Source organism: Pinus tabuliformis, chromosome 4_2 (assembly GCF_031772625.1).
Source record: "Pinus tabuliformis cultivar Carrire ecotype Pingquan chromosome 4_2, CPIR1, whole genome shotgun sequence".
Lineage (NCBI taxonomy): Eukaryota > Viridiplantae > Streptophyta > Pinopsida > Pinales > Pinaceae > Pinus > Pinus tabuliformis.
Window position 1 is genome coordinate 179,315,353 of NC_142304.1, and position 18,104 is coordinate 179,333,456.

General features: G+C 38.0%; 1 pseudogene; it reads left to right on the forward strand.

The window, feature by feature from the left end:
- The first annotated feature begins 7,942 nt into the window (after positions 1-7,942).
- Positions 7,943-17,664, forward strand: LOC149168749 (receptor-like protein kinase THESEUS 1 pseudogene; annotated as a pseudogene).
- The last annotated feature ends 440 nt before the right edge of the window (positions 17,665-18,104 follow it).

The window sequence follows — 18,104 nt, forward strand, 5'->3', positions numbered from 1 at the left end:
TATGCAACTAATTTCCCATCGAATAAGTCCAAGAAGGGATCCATAAAAGGATCGGAAGGTGAGGCATTAGCCTATCAGTTCAAAATGGACTTTACCCTCATCGCATGTATGATTTCATCGATGGTGGGTTGTGTTTGGTAGCTTGACAGTGGAGCCTCATTCCACATGACTAGCGATAAAAGTTTATTCAGTACCTTGGAGGAGAATGACCTCAAGATGTGCATAGAGATGGGTGACAATGGAAAGTACAGTGTTTTAGGAGTAGGCATGGTTGCTTTTCAGGGGGAGCATGGAGCTCCTCTCACCTTGACAGATGTGAAGTATGTGCATGCACTGAAGAAGAACTTGGTATCTCTCGCGATGTTGGAGGACAAAGGCTACGATGTTGCCTTCAGTAAAGGAAAGGCATTCCTAAGACACAGAGCCATAGGTCAAACCAGGAGGATCAGGATTCGGGTGAAGAATCTCTACAAACTAGAGGTAGATGATTGTGCAGCATTGATTTCAAAAGAGGAATTGGTGCAAAGCCAAGGCATTGGCGAGTTATGGCACAGGTGGTTGGGCCATTTGCATCATGGAGCCTTGAAGATAATGCAATAGATATCTATCGAACTTCCAAAAGGTAAACTTGAGCAAGTTGACACATGCAAAGGTTGTGCCTTGGGAAAGTACGCTAAGTCTTCCTTTCATGATCGAGACAGTCGAGCAGAAGCAATCTTAGAGAGAGTTCATACCGATGTGTGTGGACTATTCCCGACGGCATCCACTGCGAAGCAAAGGTATTATGTGATTTTCATTAATGATTATTCTCGTAAATGCTGGATTTATTTCATGCAAAAGAAGGATCAAACCTTCTCAAAGTTTTGTGAGTTCAAAGCTTTGGTTGAGAAAGAATCAGGGAAGAAGATCAAGGCCTTGAGAAGCGAAAATGGTGGAGAATATGTCTCTCAAGAGTTTAAGGACTTATGTGTAGCGAAAGGAATTAAACGGGAGTTGACAGCACCCCATAACCCACAGCAGAATGGGGTGGTCGAGAGCAAGAACAGAATGATAGTAGGGGCAGCACGAGTGATGTTGCATGACAATGGACTACCACTTCATTTGTGGGTTGAGGCATGCAACACAGAGGTCTATTTCCATAATAGAAGCTTGCATTGCATACTTGGGATGAAAACACCAAAGGAAGCTTACTCTGGTAAGAGACCAGATGTGGGTCACTTCGGGATCTTTGGCTCATCGGTATATTTCCATGTGACAAAGGATGCACGGAAGAAGCTTGAGCTAATAGCTGAGTTGGAGATACTTGTGGGGTACACTGATACACCCCACAACTATCGGTTATACTTGCCTACCAGTCGAAGGATAGTGGTTCACAGAGATCTCAAGTTTGATGAGCAAAAGGCCATGCGATTTTCCCTTTAGAGGGAGCTCCAACTACAAGTTGTGGAGGAACTGTTGGTTCAAAAGGAGGAGGAGCCTCAGATTGATGCGAAGTAGATACATGCAAAGGTTCCAAGAGTGGAGTCATCCACTCAAGCAAAGTCTTCCAGAGATGGACGGAAGCGCACAAGAGAAGCTGACAGATTGTTGTCGGATGCGAGAGAGAATGTGGGAGAACCATCTTCTCAACGTAGACAGAGGAGGTCACCTAAGAGGTACACTAGTTACATGGACCTTGTTGGGGAATGTGTTGAGACTGAGCCATTGTCCTTTGAGGAAGCAGTGCAGCAGCCGATTTGGTTTGATGATATGGTGGAGGAGTATGACTCCATAGTTCAAAATGGTGTTTAGGATGTGGTTCCAAGACCAGAGAACAAGTCAGTTGTGAGTTCCCGTTGGCTTTACAAGGTAAAGCAAGCTGCTGATGGTAGTGTGGAGAAGCATAAGGTAATATTTGATGCCCATGGCTTTTCTCAGGTTGAAGGGATTGACTATGATGAGACTTTTGCACCTATTCCAAGGTACTCATCTATCAGATCAGTGTTGGCACTATCAGTACAGATGGGTTGGAAGATCCATGAGATGGATGTGAAGACTGCATTCCTCAATGGCAAGATTGAGGAAGAGGTGTACATAGAGTAGCCGGAAGGTTTTGAGACCTCCGATCATGAGTTGCATGTGTGCTGACTTAAGAGAATTTTGCACGGGATGAAGCAAGCACCTCGTGCTTGGTACACCAGGATCAATAACTACTTCACCATTTTGGGCTTCACAAAGAGTGAAGCGGATGCGAACTTGTACCACATCATGGTGAAAGGTAAGCAGTCGATCATTGTAATTTATGTTGATGATCTCGTATTAACAGGTGATGATCAATTGATCATGTCTTGCAAGGAGGACCTTGCAAGAGAATTCGAGATGAAAGACATGGGTCTCATGCACTACTTCCTTGGCATGGAAGTGTGGCAGAAGGATGGGAAGTTGTTTGTGTCTCAGGGAAAGTATGCCAATGAGATACTCAAGAGATTCCACATGGAGAAGTGCTAGCCCATGCAAACTCCTCTAGCAGGTAACTGGAGGAAGGAGGATGCTACTTCAGGAGTAGTAGAGGCTATTGTGTACAGGCAGCTTGTGGGATCACTGATATACTTAGTGAACACATGACCAGATTTGTGCCATGTGGTGAACCAGCTGAGTCAAGCTATGGTTCAGTGTACCAAGATGTTTTGGAAGGCGGCTAAGCATGTTTTGAGATACCTCAGAGGCACATCTCAGTATGGATTATGGTACAGATGGACAGAGGGAGTGAAGCTACAGGGCTTCACGGATGCAGATTGGGCAGGGATTCCATCAGATTGGAAGAGAACATCAGGAGGAATTTTCAACCTTGGTTCAGCTGCATTTTCCTGGTACAGCAGGAAACAGAGGTTGGTTGCACTTAGCTCAGCAGAGGCTAAATACATGGCTGCAAGTCAGGAAACATGTGAGGCCATCTGGATGCGGAAAATTCTAGTTGGGTTACTTGATCAGAGGATGGATCCAACTGTGATCTATTGTGATAATCAAAGTTGTACCAAACTCTCTAAGAATCCAGTATTTCATGACAGGTCCAAGCACATCGACATTCGATATCATCATCTCAGAGACTGTGTGGCAAGGAGGATCATGTTGTAGCAGTATATTTCGACCGAGGAGCAAGATGTTGACATTTTGACTAAGGCATTGTCAAAGTGTAAATTCGAGTTCCATAGAGACAGGATCGGGGTGGCAGATAATCCTTTTCTTGTTGAGAGGGAGTGTTGAAATGTGGCAACAAGAATATTCCAATTTTAATTTGTCCTTGAATTAAAATTGAGAATTAAAATTCGAATTTAGTCTCACCAACTGCTTGAAAAATAAATAATTAATTCATCTTGAGTTAATTAGTTGGAGAAATTCAAGCTAGAAGTCTTTGTGAAGTCATGTGACAGTTATCCCTTAAATTAAGGAGATTATCCCTTAATTAAGGAGATAAGGATGAGTTATAATTGAGTTGTAATTAGTTAGCTCAGTTAACTGAGTTATGTCCAGTTAAATCAATTCCAAATAGGTTGAGGAACTAATTGTGAGTTCACTCAGTTAATGCATGCATGTACTAGTGTACTCCAGATAACTGAGGATTCTGTCATAAATAACTCATGCATATCTATTCAAAGAAAGACCTAGTTGAGATTAAATACATGGACATTGTACTATCAGTTGCAAGAATTTCCTATAAGGAAAACTCTTGCATGTAGAAGGAATTCATTCCTTGAGATTTGCATAGTTTTATAGGGTGTAAGATCAGTGTGAGTGATCAGTGTTACGCTTCGTAACAATTCGATCACCCAGGGAAAACTGCGCAAGGAAATAGGAGCTTGGAGGGCAGTGTGGAGGACTTAATGAGAAGTCTATTTTTCCTGTGAGCATCTATGAGGATTATACTGACAATTGGCTAGTTGTGAGAGCTAAATCTGTGTGTAATTCTGAGATATTTTGTTATGAAACCAGCTTAAGAAAAGATATAAAAGATATATAAACACCTTAGAATTCAGCCTCTTCGAGGGGGCCACCTCCTTTACATTACATAAATCAACAATTCTTGGATGATACAAATGAAAAAACCTCATTTCTATATATAGGAGTGTAAGGAGTCACAATATAACCCAGCCCACCTAACAATAATAATATAAAGCCACAAAAATAACAATAGAGGGATTCTATGGGGCACAGTAATAACAATATGGGGGCAATAGGGGCACAACAATATTAATAAGGGGTATAACTACAATAGTAATGGGGTAATCACTAGTATTATAGGGACCCAACATGCCCCTCTCCTTCAAAAAATTGTTGTCCTCAACGCTTGAGTAGTTCTGGATACTTCTGTATAAAATTCTCATCCTCCCATGTGGAATCTTCAGTAGATAAGTTCTTCCACTTGATAAGATACTCCGAAATTTATCGATTTCGTAGCTGTCGAGTTCTTGTTTCTGTGACTGCTTCCAGTTCCAATGTAATTTTTCCTTCCTCGTCAAGTTCTGGCAATATTGTTTGAACTGGGAGCTTGTCGCCTATAACCTTATTTAAACATGAAACATGGAAAACTGGGTGCAATCGAGAAGCTGCAGGAAGCTCCAATTTGTATGCCATAGTACCAATCTTTTGCAACACCTTGTACGGATCATAATACTTTGGTGATAATTTATTATCCTTCTTAGCTTGCTTGAGGGACATTTGCTTATATGGTTGTAGCCGTAGGAATACCCAATCACCTACATCAAAACTTATTTCACTGCGATGTTGATCTGCCTATTGTTTCATTCTATTATGTGCCAACACGAGGTTATCCTTTAAGAGTTGGAGGACTTGTTTTTTATGTTCGATGTGATGTTCCACTGCTTGAACCTTAGAATTTTCTCTTAAATATGATGTGATGGATGGTGGTTGATACCCATAAAGTGCCATAAATGGGGTCATTTTTGTTGTTGTATGGAAGGAAGTGTTATACCACCATTCAGCCAGAGGCAGCCATTTGACCCATTATGTCTGTTTATCAGATACAAAGCAACAAAGATATCCTTCCAAACATTTGTTTACTATCTCAGTTTGCCCATCAGATTGAGGATGATAAGATGAGCTATGAGCTAACTGAGTACCAAGACAAGAAAATAATTCTGTCCAAAAATTTCCAGTGAAAATGGGATCTCTGTCACTTACAATAATCTTTGGGTTTCCATGTAGCTTTTGAATTGTTTCCATAAATGCAGTAGAAACTGTACTGGCCTTAAATGGATGTGATAATGCACAAAAGTGTGCATACTTGGTAAGTCTGTCAACTACAACCATGATGACACTCTTTCCCTCAGACTTGGGTAAACCTGTGATAAAATCCATTGAAACCTCCTCCCAACGTTGGCTTGGAATGGATAAAGGTTCCAAATATAAAGTTTCCATACGTACCTTTTGTGTGTTTTGCACATTATTGAGATCAAAGAATTGCTCCATCTGTAATATCCATGTGGCGGGATCCTTGCCATCAAATTTCCTCATATCAATTTTTGGAATATGATGAGTCTTCGATCCAACATTAAAGTCTATGGAATCATGATTAACATTTCTTTTGTTCTCATCATGAGTTTCCTTTAGTACCCTTTCACCATTAGTGACCATTTCTTGTAGCAACTTATTCATATTTATCTTCAATTCTTCCATCTTATCATCCATGCCATCAATTTTAGCGTCCATGCCATTCACCTTAGCTTCCATGCCATCCATCTTAGCTTCTACGCCTTTCTTTAAATAATCCATCTTAGCTTCTACACCTTTCTTTAAACCATCCATCTTAGCTTCTACATCTTTCCTTAAACCATCCATCCTAGATTCTGTTGCTTTTTGTGCAAGTGACACTTGTTGCACTTGCTCTTGTAATTTTGATATATCATATAACATTTCTTCTTCTTCTTCATGAGTCATGCTAGAGCTTTCAGGTTCCATACTAGGTGTTTTCATTTTCTTTCCTTGGGGCATCAGTTACCGATAATAATGCTCTACTAGCCCTTTGAATTCCTTCAAAATAAATTTTCAAACCACTCTTAAAAAAAAATTAAAAGAATCTACACACCATTTTTTCACTTTGTAGGATCTCGATATTGCCTCTGATGTATCTTTGTAATTTCATATCATCTAGTTCTGAAATTGCAACCTGTGGTAGCCCTCTATGTCCTCTTTCCAATGCCACCAGTCTGATCCAATTTGGATTCTCCAAGAAAGAGTTATGTGAAATCTCCCACAGTGACCTGATTATAGACTAGTTCAGTAGAGTGAACTTGTACGATGTTCCACAAGTCACTGTTTCGTCCTTTGGCTGTGAAAAATATATAAAAGAAACTACAGTCCGTCCTCTTTCTGCACCTTCTTAGGAAATTTCAATCCAATGCTCAAGGAAAAAGTTATGATGATTTTCCCTAGGTCACCTGTTTGGAATGTAATTCAGGATTCTGCAAGAAGACCAACTTCCTCAGATCATATCTCCACAAATATAGTGCAAAAAGCTCTAAAATTTGGACCCGAGATTCAATACGATGTCTTCTCAAATGGGTTGTTTGTTTAGCTTCTGAAACGTCGCAGGAAAAAAATTATAGCAAAAATACCATGATGACCCGTTTGGAGTAGCGAAACCCTAGAATCCAAAGCTTTGATACCAAATGTTATGAAACTAGCTCAAGAAAAGATAGATAAATGCCTTAGAATTCAGCCTCTTCGAGGGCGCCACCTCCTTTACATTACATAAATCAACAATTCTTGGATGATACAAATGACAAAACCTCCTTTCTATATATAGGAGTCTAAGGAGTCACAATATAACCCAGCCGACCTAACAATAATAATATAAAGCCACAAAAATAACAATAGAGGGATTCTATGGGGCACAGTAATAACAATATGGGGGCAATAGGGGCACAAAAATATTAATAAGGGGTATAACTACAATAGTAATGGGGTAATCACTAGTATTATAGGGACCCAACATATTTCCACTTGTATGATAATACAAATAGCCGGGTTTTTAGCTAAGGCTTTCCCCAGAGTATTCTTCTGTGTTTCATGTGCATTGATTCTACTTCTGGTTACATGTGTTTTGCTTGATCTTGCTCAAATCTATTAAGCTTCCGCAAGTTTGATTGTAGAAGTAGATTAAAGTATTTTTCTTTAGTTATATTGCATTATCAGGTTAATCTACAGTCAAAATTTCTACACCAATTGCATTTGTTGAAAAAGATCCAAGGCTTCTGCACCATGCCCATTCTATGAAAATCCTGTTATCAATGCATTCCATGAGACTACATTCACATCAGGCATTTCCTTAAAGAGTTCCAGGGCTTCCTGAACAAGTCCATTCTATGTATAACCTGTAATCATTGCATTCCATGACCTGAGGTCTCTATGATGCATTTTGCCTAATAATTACCATGACTTGCCTATCATACATATCAAAAAGTGCAGTCATCACCACAACATCGAAATTGAAATCCACTTTGAATTATTTCTTGATGGATTTCCTTACCTTGCTCCAAGCCAACACAAGCTGGAAGAATATTAACAAATGTTTTTGAATTATCTCTTAAGCCCATCAATTTCATTTCAAAAAATAGCTTCAGGGCTTCCTTACAACGCCCATTCTGTGTAAATCTTGCAATCATGACATTCCATGAGACCACATTTCGTTGAGGCATTTCCTTAAAGAAATTTAGGGCCTCATTAATGAGTCGATTCTGTGCATATCCTGCAAGCATGGTTGTCTGTGAGACAACATTTTGTTGATGCATTTTGTTAAACAATTCACGTGCCTTCCATTTACTTCCACATTTTTCATACATGTCTATGAGGTCATTTGCTACAACCACATCATACAGAAACCCATTTCTAATTATTTCTTCATTGATTTTCATACCTAGTTCTAAGGATTCCATGTTACTACAAGATGGAAGAATGTTGGCAAAGGCAAAGGTCTCTGGAATTTGTCAATGCCATTGAGGTTGTCTCGGCCCCTAATGGGTTGATACCAACGAGGGATTTGTCTATTCAGCCTCTTTTGAATGGCTATGCACTCTTTGGCGTAGCTCTGGAGGCAGTCTATATGATTAATATGGGAGGAACTAAGATCAGTTCTAGGAATGATACTTTGTGAAGAGTTTGGGAGACTATTCAGAAGTATTTGAAGATAAAAACTACTGCTAAGAGTGCTTTTATTAATCCCAACTTTATCAAATACAATGCTCTTGTTAGTGACGTTATTTCTCCTAACAAGGTCTAGGCAACAACACATGAAATGATTGTGAGTGCATCCAACACTGTAAACCCAAAATTTCAACATTTCTTGGACTTTTAGTGTGGACTCTATTCTCACATATTTTGTTCGGATGAATTTATGTGATATTGGTAGCTAAGATATATATCTATTGATTTGCAATGCCTATATCAATGGACAATCTTCATTAGCGGACTTTCATATGTCTAGAAAGGCAATGGGATTGGATGTGTCTTTTTATCGATACTTTGTTGCCAACACTTCAGTTGGGGAGAAGCTAGTCCAGATCCAAGTTGGGCTGACAAGTCCTCTATATGATAATACCAATGTTAATGCTATACTAAATGGGTTGGAAATAATGAAGATAAGTAGTCCTGTTGGAAGTCTGGACGAGCCCTATCTTGTTCATGGAAATAGTCTTATGAACTCCAAAGGAAAAAAATGGGAAGATGGGACCTATTATTGGATCAATTTTTGGAGCTTTTGCTGCACTCAGACTACTAGAAACAATGTATTGGATGTATGTCCACCCAAAATCGAAGTGAAAGAACTCCCCTCCAACCCGGTTGCCTCTTTCTTTGCATGGTGAGAATTCAGAAACTATGACCAACAAAGTTTCCCCATGTTCCCACAAGAGTGGTACTGGTAGTTATGTTTCGTTTGAACCTTCAAGTATGTGCCAGTTCTTTACATTTGCAGAGATACAATAATATACCAACAACTTTGATGAAAATTTTATACTCGACATGGGAATTTTTTGTGAAGTTTATAAAGGTGAACTAGAAGATGGGACCAAAGTTGCAGTTCAACGAGATTATCCCAGATCTGAGCAAGGTCTCACAAAATTCCAAACAGAAATTGAGATGTTGTCTAAATTTCAACACCGCCATCTTGTTTCTTTGATTGGATACTGCGAGGAACGCTGTGAAATTATTTTGGTTTATGAATACATGGCCAATGGGCCTCTGAGGAGTCATTTGCATGGGACAGATCTTCCATCTCTGTCCTAGAAACAGAGGCTTGAAATATGTATAGGGGTGGCAAGAGGCCTCCATTACCTTCATACTGGGGTAGCACAGGGGATTATTCACCATGATGTGAAGACAACAAATATTTTTCTGGATGAGAATCTTCTTACTAAGGTGGCAAGTTTTGGTTTGTCAAAAACTAGACATACATTACACCATACACATGTGAGAACTCTTGTGAAAGGCAGCTTTGGATACCTTGATCTCGAGTATTTCTGAAGACAGTAACTCACTAAGAAGTTTGTTGTCTATTCTTTTGGTGTGGTGCTCATGGAGGTTTTCTATGCAAGGCCTGCTATAAATCCTGCTCTTCCAAGAGAGCAAGTTGACATTGCAGAGTGGGAAATGAACTGGCAGAAAAGAGGAATGCTTGACCAGATCATTGCTCCTCATCTTGTGGATACAATAAATCATGGATCCTTGCGAAAGTTTGGAGAGACAACAAAAAAGTGTTTGGCAGAGCAAGGTATTGATAGGCTTGTTATGGGGGATGTGCTATGGAACTTGCAATATGCCTTTGAATGATCTGTTAGAGTGGAGAATTGTCTCCTTGCCCAGTATGCAATCCTTCCATTTGGTGATAGACTATAGAATTCAATAGAATCACAGTCATAATATTAACAATTGTGGGCAACATCATTGAAGGTTTTTGATTGCCATGTAATGGTGTGACTAAACTAGATTAGAATTGTTCCCAATGCATGCTTAGAAGCAATTATTTGGGTTTCAAATGGCTGTTGTAGATCAGGTGGGTATAAAATTGGGTGTGGATCACAATTTATCTTTGATTTCTTCAAATTCTTATTGTTATATTTTATTCCATTTGAGAACTATGTTTGATGCAACTCAAAATTTGGTATGGAAAAGGTGACACGAAAGGTGAATTTATCGTAGAAGTTTTCCCATGCCAAGAAAATTGTGTGGCTTAAGAATGTTGGTTGGAGTAGGTTGTGATTGATCTATATCTTCTCTGGGTTGATGTGAAATCTTGTTTCCTCAACAATGTATCCAAGGTAGTGAATTCCCTTTATTGAGAAGAAACATTTTTCCAAATTGGTGGAGTTTGAGTTGCCACAGAGTTTATGAGATTTGCACAATATGTTGAAGGTGCTCATCCCATGTTTTGTTGAAGATTTTCATTGAGGTAACCCATGATGAATGTCATTTCCAACTATTCATATAAACCATCATTTTCCTTGAATGTAGTTTTCCAAACATCTGAGGGTCAACCAGAGCCTAATGATACCCAAACTTTAGTTCAATTTTGGTGAAGTACATTGTGCTTCTCGGCAAACCCCAAAGGTAATGTGTGTAATGGAATAACAATTCTTTACTTTGATTTTATTCAAGGTGAAATGATCATGCAAAGGCACCATGTATTGTCTTTTTGTGCCATGAGCACAACGGGGCTTCTATAGGGTGAACTGCTCAAGATGATGTAACCTTTCTGTATCTGTGCCTAGATTTGGCACTTGATCTTCATTTTTTCTATGATGCATTTGCAATATATTGGTCAATTTGGCAGTGGAGATCTAGGGATATATCAACTAAATCTGGGACACACTATTCTAGAAGAACATTGATAGGGTCCTTGTTAGTGTATTCTTCTAAAGTCACATTGTGCTTCTTCTACTACATAGATTACGCGACAAAGGACAATTGGGTTTGTGCCATAGTCTTTGTGCGACTTGTGGGAAGATAATCAACAAGTTGAACTTTTGCAAATGACAGCTTAACTTGCATCATTGTTTAGCGGAAATTAAAGATACTTCAACATTTGAGATTACCTTGGGATCTCTATAGAGTTGATTCACAATGTTTAGGACGATGCTTTGAGGTCACAGCTTGTACCTTGCAGGGTGCTTTGACACGAAGAGTTTTCCATGCAATAAATCATAGATATCTAGTGGGTTCACATCATAGGGGGACTTTATCCTTGCATTCCTTGATCTTACACTAAAATATGCAGTGTTATGTCATCAATAGTTCCTTACACGGATTCAACCAATCAATGGTGTACGATTACAGGTGCAGTGTTGTCACTAGGTTGAGTCACTTGAAAGTGGCCATATAATCATAACCTTTAAACATCCATTATCCATGATTCCATGGTGGATTGAAAAGCATGTTTGTGTAGTGAAAATTATGAGTGGAACAAGCATTGTTTTTCTTCTTCGATTTTAGTGAGATTATTGTCCCTGGACTTGTTTATGTAACCAATAAAATTATTCCTAACCCTAAATCTATCAAACACCGTGAGTGATCAAATAAGTCGAGGTGCAAAAACTTGAATCAAGGTTTGTATCTTAAGGGATTTGATTCCTCTCGACTTTTTCTAGATCCTCCGTAAGATGGATCTGGAATGTTTATTTATTAGTTTATAAAGGGGACTCAAATGATGCATCACTTCTATTAGGAAAGAGGAATTTTGGGTACTAGCCCTTTCAGTAGAGTTTTTATTTTTTATTTTTGGAAATGATTTATGGGAAATGTATGATGATGTTAGCATTGCCCATAAGACACATCTACTATATATTTGGTTGTAAAATGTAACTCTTGGTGTAACGAGAACTAAGACATTGGAAGATTCATGCTTATGATAACATGCTTTCCTTTGTCTTGTGTTTGACAGTTTCGTTGAATCTATGCTAGAAGGGTTTTCGATGCATGACACTCATCATCTGAGTCCATTCCTGATTTTAGAATGAACACCATTTACTAGACTACTTTTGCTATTTTTGGCATTAATTGTAGTGTGATCCTTGGTTTTGATTAGTTGTGGTTTTTGGCCTTGTGCAACTTATCATAATTGTGTGATTGATTCTTTAGCACAGAATTTCACCTATTGTTGTATTCCTTTCTTTGTTGGTTACTGGGTGGTATCTTGCCACTATTCAATGAGATAATACCAGATATGAGTAAGGTCTCATTGAATTCCAAACAGAAATTGATATGTTGTCTAAATTTCGACACCGCCATCTTACTTCTCTTATTGGATACTGAGAGGAACACTGTGAAATGATTTTGGTTTATGAATACATGGCGAATGGGCCTCTGAGGAGTCATTTGCATGATACAAATCTTCCATCTCTATCCTAGAAATAGAGGCTTTAAATATGTATAGGGATGGAAAGAGGCCTCCATTATTCATACTGGGACAACACAGGGGATTATTCACCATGATGTGAAGACAACAAATATTTTGTTGGATGAGAATCTTCTTGCTAAGGTGGCAATTGTTGGTCTATCAAAACTAGACATACACTAAATCATACACATGTGAGCACTGTTGTGAAAGGAAGTTTTGGATACCTTGATCTCAAGTATTTCTGAAGGCAGCAACTCACTGAGAAGTTTGTTGTCTATTCTTTTGGTGTGGTGCTCATGGAGGTTTTCTATGCAAGGCCTACTGTAAATCCTGCTCTTCCAAGAGAGCAAGTCAACATTGTAGAGTGCGAAAGGCATTGACAGAAAAGAGGAATGATTGACCATATCATTGATCCTCATCTTGTGAATACAATAAATTATGGCTCGTTGCGAAAGTTTGCAGAGACAGTAGAGAAGTGTTTGGTCGAGCAAGGTATTGATAGGCCTGTTATGGTGGATGTGCTATGGAACTTGGAGTATGCCTTTGAATGATCCGTTGGAGTGAAGAATTTTCTCCTTACCCAGTATGCTATCCTTCCATTTGGTGATAGACTGTAGCATTCAATAGCATCAAAATCATAAGATTAACAATTGTGGGCAACATCATTGAAGATTTTTTGAGTGTTGTGTAATGGGGTGACTAAACTAGATTAAATTTGTTCCCATTTCATGCTTAGAAGCAATTATTTAGGTTTCAAATGGTTGTTGTAGATCAAGTAGGTATAAAATTGGGCATGGAGCACAATTTGTATTTGAGTTCTTCTAATGCTTACTGTTATATTTGATTCTACTTGAGAACTGTGTTTGATGCTACTCAAAATTTGGTTTGGAAAATGTGACATGGAAGGCAACCAAGATGAATTTATCGTAGAAGTCTTCCCATGACAAGAAAATTTTGTGACTTAAGAATGCTAGTTGGGGTGGGTTTTGATTGATCTATATCTTCTCTAGGTTGATGTGAACTTTTGTTTCCTCAACAATGTATCAAAGGTAGTGAATTCCCTTTATTGAGAAGAAACATTTTTCCAAATTGGTGGAGTTTGATATGTCATGGAGTTTATGAGATTTTCACAATGTGTTGTAGGTGTTCATCCAATATTTTGTTGAAGATTGTCTTTGAGGTAACCCATGATGAATGTTTTTTCATTGATATAGACCATAGTTTGTGTTGAATGTAGTTTTCCAAACATCTGAAGGTCAACCAGAGCCTAATGATACCCAAACTTTAGATCAATTTTGGTGAAGTAATTTGTCCTTCTCGGGAAAACCCCAAACGTAACGTGTGCAATAGAATAACAGTTCTTTACTTTGATTTTCTTCAAGGTGCAATGATCGTGGAAAGGAACCATGGATTGTCTTTTGGTGCCATGAACACAATGGGGTTTCTATAGGGAGAACTGCTCAAAATGGTGTATCCTTTCTGTATGTGTGCCTACATTTGGCACTTGATCTTCGTGTTTTCTATGATGGATTTGCAATATATTGGTCAATTTGGAAATGGAGCTCTAGGGATATATCAACTGAATGTGGGAACTGTTATTCTAGAAGAACGTTGATAGGGTCCTTGTTAGTGTATTCCTCTACAGTCACTTTGTGCTACTTCTACTGCATAGATTACGTGACAAAGGATAGTTAGGTCTGTGCCATGGTCTTTGTGTGACTTGTGGGAAGATAATCAACAAGTTGAACTTTTGCAAATGACAACTTAACTTGCATCATTATTTAGCGGAAATTAAAGATACTTCAACATTTGAGATTACCTTGGGATCTTTGTAGAGTTGATTCACAATGTTTAGGATGATGCCTTGAGGTCACAGCGTGTACCTTCCAGGGTGCTTTGACACAAAGATTTTTCCATGCAGCAAATCATAGATATCCAGTGGGGTCACATAATAGGGGACTTTATCCTTTCATGCCTTGATGTTACACTAATATATGCATTACTATGTCATTAATAGTTCATTACACGGATTCAACAAACCAATGGTGTACGATTGAGGGTGTAGTGTTGTCACTAGGTTGAGTCACTTGAAAGTGGGCATATAAATCATAATCCTTAAACATTTGTTATCCATGATTCCATGGTGAATTGCATAGCATGTTTATGTAGTGAAAATTATGAGTGGAACAAGTATTGTTTTTCTTCCTCTACATTAGCGAGATTGGTTGTCCTTGGACTTGTTTATATAACCAATAAAGTTGTTCCTAACCCTAAATCTATCAAACACCGTGAGTGATCAAATAACTTGAAGTGAAAAAACTTGAATAAAGGTTTGTATCTTGATGGATTTGATTCCTCTCAACTTTTGCTAGACCTTGCGTAATATGGATCTAGAATTTTTATTTGTTAGTTTATAAAGGGGACTCAAATGATGCATCACTTCTATTTTGAAAGAGGAATTCTAGGTACTAGCCCTTTCAATAGAGTTGTTATTATTTTATTTTATTTTAAATGATTTATGGGCAATGTATGATGATGTTAGCATTTCCCATGAGACACATCTACTATATATTGGGTTGTAGAATGCACCTCTTGGTTTAATGAGAACTAAGACATTGGAAGATTCATGCTTATGACAACATGCTTTCCTTTTTCTTGTGTTGGACAATTTGGTTGAATCTATGCTAGAAGGGTTTTGCATGCATGACACTCATCATCTGAGTCCATCGTTAACTTTAGAAAGAACATCATTTACTAGACTACTTTTTCTATTGTTGGCATTGGTTGTAGTGTGATCATTGATTTTGATTGGTTGTGGTTGGTGTCCTTATGCAGTTAATCATAATTGTGTGATTGATTCTTTAGCATATGGATTGCACCTGCTGTTGTATTCCTTTTTTGTGTTGGTTACTGGGTGGTCACTTACCATTGTTCTTAGCACAAAAGTGTTATTTTTTCTTTGCTGGAAAACAATAAGCATCCCTCAAGGGTTCTTATTGAAGTAATTGAGCTTGATTTAAATGTAGTGATGTGATCAGCTCCAATACTTGGGGATTTGATTTCATTTGGTCTCTTAGCTGTCCAAATAAGCCATTACGTCATGGAACTTGTTTATTTAGTTTTGTGTAGACTAGTCAATGCAATGGTGCAATGGTTTCCAATGGGTATACAGGGCCTTTTTGTGACAAAGAGAATTGTATGCTTAGTATTTGTTGTGAGACTCCCACCAACCAAATGTGGTTGTTGTTTGTTTGAATGTAGCAAAGGAAATCTTATTTGTTTCACTGAAGTGGTTGACTACAAATAAGGTATTGACCTTCTGCAACCATCCATCCAATGCTTCAACATTGATCTTGACTTCAAACTGCAAGATGTTTATTTTCACTTGAACTTTGAAGGTAGTGCATTCACCAAACAGATCAGATCCAGTGTTCACAAATGTAGCAATTATTATCGACAGTTGAACTCTGTCAAGAATCTGGGAAATTGCTCATACATTTCTTCATGTAGGCATCATTGACAATGATATGATTGTTGGGTTTGATATTTCCTACCACTGAAGATTGTGTGGAGTGTGGAGAGTAGGATTGAATTTGTGCTTCATGTACTTGGATATCATCCATGTGGACATTCAATGCAAATCACCATTGGTGCTTCAGAAATTTCTACTGTGGTCCAAAGATGATTGTACTTGTCAGAGACCTTTTTGAGCTCCGATAATATGATCAAGCTTCAGCAGCAATTAAGCCCTTGAAGGAAGAGAGGGAACTTTGCATTTGAGAAGATCATAGTCCTATGCAAAATTGTTAGATTTGCAAAAGTGGCTAAAAGTGCTTATGCAAGGAATAAAGCTTCACATAGTAATATAATGAACTAGAGAATTTTTAGAGAGTAGCGCATCTGTTGTGTGCACAATGAAATAATAGTGTATAATGCAGTAATATCAATAAACAACTTAATTATATAATTTTGCACAACATAAATAGTAAATTAGAGGATAATGCAGAAATATTTAGAAAGTTGAGTGTTAGAGGGTAAACTAGAGAGAATCATGAACATCCCACAATGAGCATTCCCCTAGTGACAATATTTAGCTCAAATTTGTACAATAATATTGCTAGTTCAAAGGAATAAAATCAAGCAGCGACTATAGAGTTGTGAAATAGTCATGTGCCAGATCTTTGTGATGAGAGATGCTAGGAAAGCTACGTTATAGCTAATTGCTAAGGAGAATGCTAAGAGAGCAATGGTGATATGATACATATTTATACAATTCAAGTGATCATTGATTAATGTTGTAACGAAATCATTAAAGGTGGATTGTAATGGTTTTCCCTAGGCATTGTATTTAAGGTTGGCCTTGGCATTGTATTTGAGGTTAACTGGTGCCTCGCTCCTTGTTTTGGGGTCAACTATAACAGGTGTTGATTGAGAGCAAGTTGATCAATCGCTTTGGCATGGATCTGATGTTCACCTAGTTAGACTTGGTCATCAATAGTGGCATCTGTGTGGTATTACTAGGCTGTGTGCTGGCACTTCTAGGCATGCTGACATGTTTTCATGGTTGCACGGGGATTCTGGCATGGGACTTTGGTCCTAACTCCTTGGCATAATTTTTTTTGGTGCAAGAACAAAATCTTGGGCACTTTCACTGACATTTCCTAGGCTCTGGTACATGATTGACATAATTGAGTTGGAGATGGATCATATTTATTTATGATTGCTTGACTATTGATTTTTTTTTCTCAAATGGTTCTTGCTTTTGAATTGATCTTGCTGACACCTAGAGTCATAAGACATGAAGTATTTAAGGTACCCTTATGAAACTGTACTACTTTTTCCATTTCCATTGTTGCTACATGTTGAATTGGAATCTCACTTCTTGTTTTGTAGGAGTGAACACCTGCAGTTTTGGATAATCTTATCAAAATTTTCATTATGGAACAATTTTTTGTCTTGGTTGATGTCTGGAATATGCTTTGCATCAATAATATTTTCCAAATTGAAGTGAGAAGCTTTTAAAATGTTTCATCATTAGAAGTGCACATCTGAGGTTGTACACCTGTGTTTTGGATTCAAGTCCTCCAAAATGTCTTGCTAATGATCCAGTTGAGAATAACACTAATTGCAATGCACAACTTCTTCTTCACTTCACCGAAACAGAGACTTTTGATAACATTATAATTGATAAGGCTAGTGAAAATTGAAGCGACTAAGATTTAGAAGATGCAAAAACAAGTGCAATTTTCTCGTACTTGGTGAATCCTCATGGAAGGTGAAGGCAAAGTAAATTATTTCGAGAGAATGTTGAATGAAGTTTGTTTATTTCACTAGCTAAACCAACCAGTCAGGCCTCAAAGATCTTGAATTCTCGTTTTGGTCTTTAATGGTGCAATAATTTCCTATTAGTTTTCTACATTTCTACAGACATCTTTACTTAATGTTCCATATGTCAAGGTTCAAGTGAGATACCATTAATTATGTTTCCTTTTCATCTATTTTTCATCTTTCTTCCATTAGCCTGAAACCCTTTTTTGTATTAGACATGTCAAATCATTCTAACATATTGTTGTTTGTAAAATCCAAGCTATTCATTGAGAATGTTTATTGGTCATTTATGAACCGTTATGTCTCTTTATTTCCATCCAAACAATGATCTGCTCTACTCTTGTGATGGAGAAAATGAAATGTGTGATTGTAGTGTTAATCATTCCATTTG